This window comes from Moschus berezovskii, chromosome 16 (assembly GCF_049115385.1).
Source record: "Moschus berezovskii isolate FMDL1 chromosome 16, NW_MosBer_1.0, whole genome shotgun sequence".
NCBI lineage: Eukaryota > Metazoa > Chordata > Mammalia > Artiodactyla > Moschidae > Moschus > Moschus berezovskii.
In genome coordinates, this window is record NC_142475.1 from 69,313,982 (window position 1) to 69,319,262 (window position 5,281).

Genomic DNA, 5,281 nt, shown 5'->3' on the forward strand with positions numbered 1-5,281 from the left:
GCCCTAGAAAATTAAAGATATGCCAATAAAAAATGGCAGGTTGTACCCACTGATAACAAAAATATACAGGTTGTCTAGAATCCTAAAATGGACATAAAGTATTTTCATTTCTTAATTGTTAATCCTCACAAAAGGTATTATTTCTGCCTTTGTCTAGAAGGTTTATATTTTGTGTTGAGAACCAGCAGTATGGTTTGCGCAGCTTATTCATGGCTATCGTATAGGAAATTAGGATGAAAAGACTTTATTACCAGGAAAGGCTTTGTGTGTGTTCTGCTAGATTTCTGAATCTTTCAGTGACTGTGTGTATCTGTGTTTTTGTCACGTCTTTGTTTAACCAAACAGGCTACACTCTAGGGCAGCCCAATTGAGTCCTTCCTGCTGGTGGTCTCTGGTTAATCCTCCAAAGTTACTTCCCAGGTGGGAAATGACGTTAGAATCCTCAAACAAGAAGCCTCTGGGTCCAGGGACTTTCCCACTTCCTTGTCTGGCCTCAGGTACCCCTTGGCTTTAGCGTATCCGTCTTGGATCTGCCAAGAAGAGCCCCGCATCCCACTATATGCAGTTGAGATGGACAAGAACAGTCCTCGCCTCCTGGGCTCAACGTTAAGTTTAAAGTAGCCAGCGAGCGTCCTTTTCCAAGTTCTGGGGTTTTTGTTTGTTTCTCTGTCGGTTCCCCCTAACGATGGGCAGTTTAGGCTCATATGGGTCCCTTTAAGTGCAGCCATCAATCACAAAAGAGTCTGAGTGCTGGCAGACGTGACTGCAATCTGTCGCCATTTTTGGAAAGAAAAAGAAACAATTTCGTGAACTACACAAAGTAAATGGGTCTAAAATTTTTTTATTTTTAAATTTACCCCTGCAAGCACCCGTTAGCTCTTGTCTGGGAAGTTTTAGTAGGGTAACCTCAAGAGCTCGCCTAACTTCTCACTTGCCCTAGGCTAACTTTCAGCTCTACTTAGACTCGAATGAAAATAGAAAGAAAAACTATCACCCGGGAGACCAAGAGAAAAACTGGAGGATGCGGGCATCGATCCCGCTACCTCTCGCATGCTAAGCGAGCGCTCTACCATTTGAGCTAATCCCCCACCGCTAGCCACGGCTGGTTATCTCTTCCTCTAGAGAGAGATCAGAGCTTTTACAAGAGACGATAAGCATTCTTGACCACATTCTTGACCTTACTTCATAGTTTAAGGCCAAAGTAACAAAATTAAGACCCTCTCCTTCGAGCCGGAATCGAACCAGCGACCTAAGGATGGCCGCGGACATTCGTCTACAGTCCTCCGCTCTACCAGCTGAGCTATCGAAGGGAGCGGAAGGACGTGCTCTCAACTTATCCTGGTAACTTTGACTCGGGTTTCTAGGTTTCGTGTGCTTTCGTTTCCTGGGCACAGGATCCCCACTGCGGCCCTCTCACCGCCTCACGGCCGCTGCCACAAGCTCTCATCGCCGACCTCGCCCGTGCTCTGAAGACAAGGTTGGGGGCCCGGCCCCGGGAACGCGGCGTGGCTGTTTCCTGACTCAGGGGTTCGGAAACGCCACAGAGGCTTTAGAAACGAGCAGAAAGCCTTGACCCGGCAGCCGCCCCGCGTAGAGTTGACTCTGCTCCTCTGGGAACTTGGACTTCATGTCCCCGATTCCGGGATTCGCAAAAGATTTCACACTCAGGAAGCTGCCATAGACCAAAGCTGCCGCGAAAGAGCTCTCACCTGTTTTCTGGAACGTAATGGATTATCAGAGAAATCCTTGCGTGGAAAGGATGATAAATCATAGGCGGCTCGACAAAAGTGGATATGTCTCCTTCGAGCCGGAGTCGAACCAGCGACCTAAGGATGTCTCTCGGCTAGAATGTCAACTACAGTCCTCCGCTCTACCAACTGAGCTATCGAAGGGACAGCCAAGTTTTCGGCCCCGCCCGCTGAGATTCAATACGGAAGAACTGGAGCGCGTTTGACTACGAGATCACACTGAGCATGCGCAATGGAGGGAGCCAGACAGGAAGGCGGCGTTGGCGGAGCTTTGTTTTACGCGTGCGCACAAAGACCGCCCGGCTCTGCCTCGCTGGATGCAGTCTGACTCTCAACTTGGGGAAGAACTCCCAAGTCGTTGGTTAAAGCTGAGACACTCCCCCTCCCTCTTCACCCCCCGCATGCCTACTGCCCTTTTTCTTTACTCCCCTTTCTTAGGGTAGTTACTGTCGGGTGTGGCTTCACTATTATGTAACGTTCATGTCCCCTGAGCCCCTCCCCATGTGAGGGGCAGTGGTGTAGGGTGGCCCCAGATTCCTATGTTGAAAACCTAATGCCCAATTGATGGTATTAGGAGGTGGAGTTTATGGGAGGTGATTAAGTTGTGAGGGCTGAGCCCTTATGAATAGGATTAGTGTCTTTATAAAAGAGGTCACAGAGACTGCCTCTTTTCTAGTCATGTGAGGATACAATGAGAAAGGTTGGATACATATGATTATGTCCCTTCTTCGTAGGGTCCCAGTGAAAGATATTAAAGATATGCAAGAAGAAAAAGTCACACATGGAAAACAAAGCAGGTGCAATGAGCAAACCTCAGGTTTTAAATAATTTCTGGGATTGTGGAAAGCAAATGAGTCTGAATGGATGCATGTCCCAAGATGGAGAAAAATCACAGCTCAAAATATACACAATCTAGAAGCTTGCAGAAACAGAACCATTCTCCCCAAGAGGTTTCAGGCACAGAGGCAGCTGCTGAAAGATCAGTTCAGTTGCTCAGTCGTCTCCGACTGTTTGTGACCCCATGAATCACAGCACGCCAGGCCTCCCTGTCCATCACCAACTCCCAGAGTTCACTCAGACTCACCTCTATTGAGTCGGTGATGCCATCCAGCCATCTCATTCTCTGTCGTCCCCTTCTCCTCCTGCCCCCAATCCCTCCCAGCATCAGAGTCTTTTCCAGTGAGTCAGCTCTTCGCATGAGATGGCCAAAGTATTGGAGCTTCAGCTTTAGTATCAGTCCTTCCAATGAACACCCAGGACTGATCTCCTTTAGAATGGACTAGTTGAATCTGCTTGCAGTCCAAAGAATTCTCAAGAGTCTTCTCCAACACCACAGTTCAAAAGCATCAGTTCTTCGGCGATCAGCTTTCTTCACAGTCCAACTCACAGTCCACAGTCCAATTTGGCCTTGGAGCACGGAATGATGCAGGGCAAAGGCTAATAGAGTTTTGCCAAGAGAACACACTGGTCATAGCAAACACCCTCTTTCAACAACACAAGAGAAGACTCTACACATGTACATCACCAGATGGTCAACACCAAAATCAGATTGATTATATTCTTTGCAGCCAAAGATGGAGAAGCTCTATACAGTTAGCAAAATCAAGACCAGGAGTGGACTGTGGCTCAGATCATGAACTCCTTATTGCCAAATTCACACTTAAATTGAAGAAAGTAGGGAAAACCACTAGATCATTCAGATATGACCTAAATCAAATCCCTTATGATTATACAGTAGAAGTGAGAAATAGATTTAAGGGACTAGATCTGATAGCTAGACTGCCTGATGAACTCTGGATGGAGGTTTGTGATATTGTACAGGAGACAGGGACCAGGACCATCCCCATGGAAAAGAAATGAAAAAAAGCAAAATGGCTGTCTGAGGAGGCCTTACAAATAGCTGTGAAAAGAAGAGAAGCGAAAAGCTGAAAGATCAGAGGCCCACAAATCCCAGGTTGACAGTGATGCAGCAAGTCAATAAAGCAATCAGGCAAGTTAGGAAAAACAAAAGAGGTCGGGGTTCTAGCAAGATGATCTTTGATGAAGGAAATTATTTCACAGTAAGAACTTGGAGATACGATAAAGGCATGTCACTTTTCTCAAAAAGAAAACCAAAACTAATTAGAAATTTCTAAAAAACAAAGCAAGTACATAGAGCTTTATGAAGAACTCACCGTCTAAATATAAGGGAAACTGAAATCTGGTGTGATTTTGAGAAACTGATGACCTGTGTTGTGGGCTAACTTGTATCTCCCCTTCTTATATTGAACCTCTGGCTTTCAAAATGTGGCTTTATTTGAAGATAGGGGCTTTAAAGAGAGAATTAAAATGGTGTTGTTAGGGTAGGCCCTCATCGAATATGACTAATGTCCTTATAAGATAAGGATTTAGGAAGAGAGAGAAACACCTGACACGCAGACAACTGTGTGAACATGTGACAAGAAGCATGCATCTGCAAGCCCAGGAAAGAGGCCTCTGAAGAAATCAAACCTGCTGACTTCTTGATCTTGATCTTTTAGCCGCCACAACTCTAAGAAAATAAACTGTTGTTTTAGCCAGCCAGCCTGTGATATTTTGTTACGGTAGCCCCAGCAAAAAAATACAGAGATAGTGAGGAAAGAGAAACATGCTTTGTTTCCTGTACCGTTTGGTATTGTTTTGTTTGACCACATCCAGATACATGTGGGGCAGCTAGTCCCATGAGCTCAGTTCAGTCACTAAGTCATGTCTGACTCTGCGTCCCCCAGGGACTGCAGCACCCCAGGCTTCCCTGTCCTTCACCATCTCCTGGAGTTAGCTCAAACTCATGTGCATTGAGTTGGTGATGCCATTCAACCAACTCGTCCTCTATCAGCCCCTTCCCATAGTTGTCATCTAGGACAGCATTTAATGAAAGTTGCTTTTAAATGAAGGAACTGGTGCCCAAAGCTGTGAAACAACTTACCTACAGTAACAAAGTTGAACAATGGCAGATGAGATCTCAGCTTCCCTGAGTCACCAGCCAGGACTCCTTCCTTGGCACTACTTGTCACCAATTGGACACTTGAGTTAGAGTGACTGGATGCTGGACTGCTCCCTGGGAGGAAGGAGGTTGAAAGGCAGTTTCTGACGTCAGGCAAAAACAAATGAAGACCAGGATGTTCTGGGAGTAACAAAGTGTTCCATTTATTAAAGGGAACACTCTTCTTATCTCTCAAACACAATGATCAAGTTTCTAAAATTTGTTAACAGTGGTGCTCCATGAAAATCATGCCAAGATATCCTGAGATCTGAAAAGCCCTTGTTCAACTTGGAAAAATACTTTACACATATCCGCTTGAAAGTACTTTCACATTCTTTCTTAATTAAGGAAACCGTTCTACAGATCACAAGCCCCTACAAAGATAAGTTAAATAATTTCCTCAGGATGACCCTCCAGACTGGGGGAGCAGAATTGAATTCAGGTTTACTGAGTCCTCATCCATGGCTTCCGGTAAATATTTACTGTCTCCAAGAAGGTTGTTTGTGAGAAACCACAGAGGTGCTATTTCCAA

At 45.5% G+C, this 5,281-nt stretch overlaps 3 non-coding genes across 3 annotated transcripts; all 3 read right to left on the reverse strand.

The window, feature by feature from the left end:
• Window positions 1-1,015: 1,015 nt before the first annotated feature.
• On the reverse strand, window positions 1,016-1,088 carry TRNAA-AGC (transfer RNA alanine (anticodon AGC)). The gene has a single exon. It is a non-coding gene; the product is annotated as a tRNA-Ala (tRNA).
• A 133-nt stretch (window positions 1,089-1,221) lies between these two features.
• On the reverse strand, window positions 1,222-1,310 carry TRNAY-GUA (transfer RNA tyrosine (anticodon GUA)). The gene is given in 2 exon segments: window positions 1,222-1,257; window positions 1,274-1,310. It is a non-coding gene; the product is annotated as a tRNA-Tyr (tRNA).
• Window positions 1,311-1,798: 488 nt separating this feature from the next.
• Window positions 1,799-1,892, reverse strand: TRNAY-GUA (transfer RNA tyrosine (anticodon GUA)). The gene is made up of 2 exons: window positions 1,856-1,892; window positions 1,799-1,834 (listed from the first exon to the last, which is right to left on the reverse strand). It is a non-coding gene; the product is annotated as a tRNA-Tyr (tRNA).
• Window positions 1,893-5,281: the final 3,389 nt, after the last annotated feature.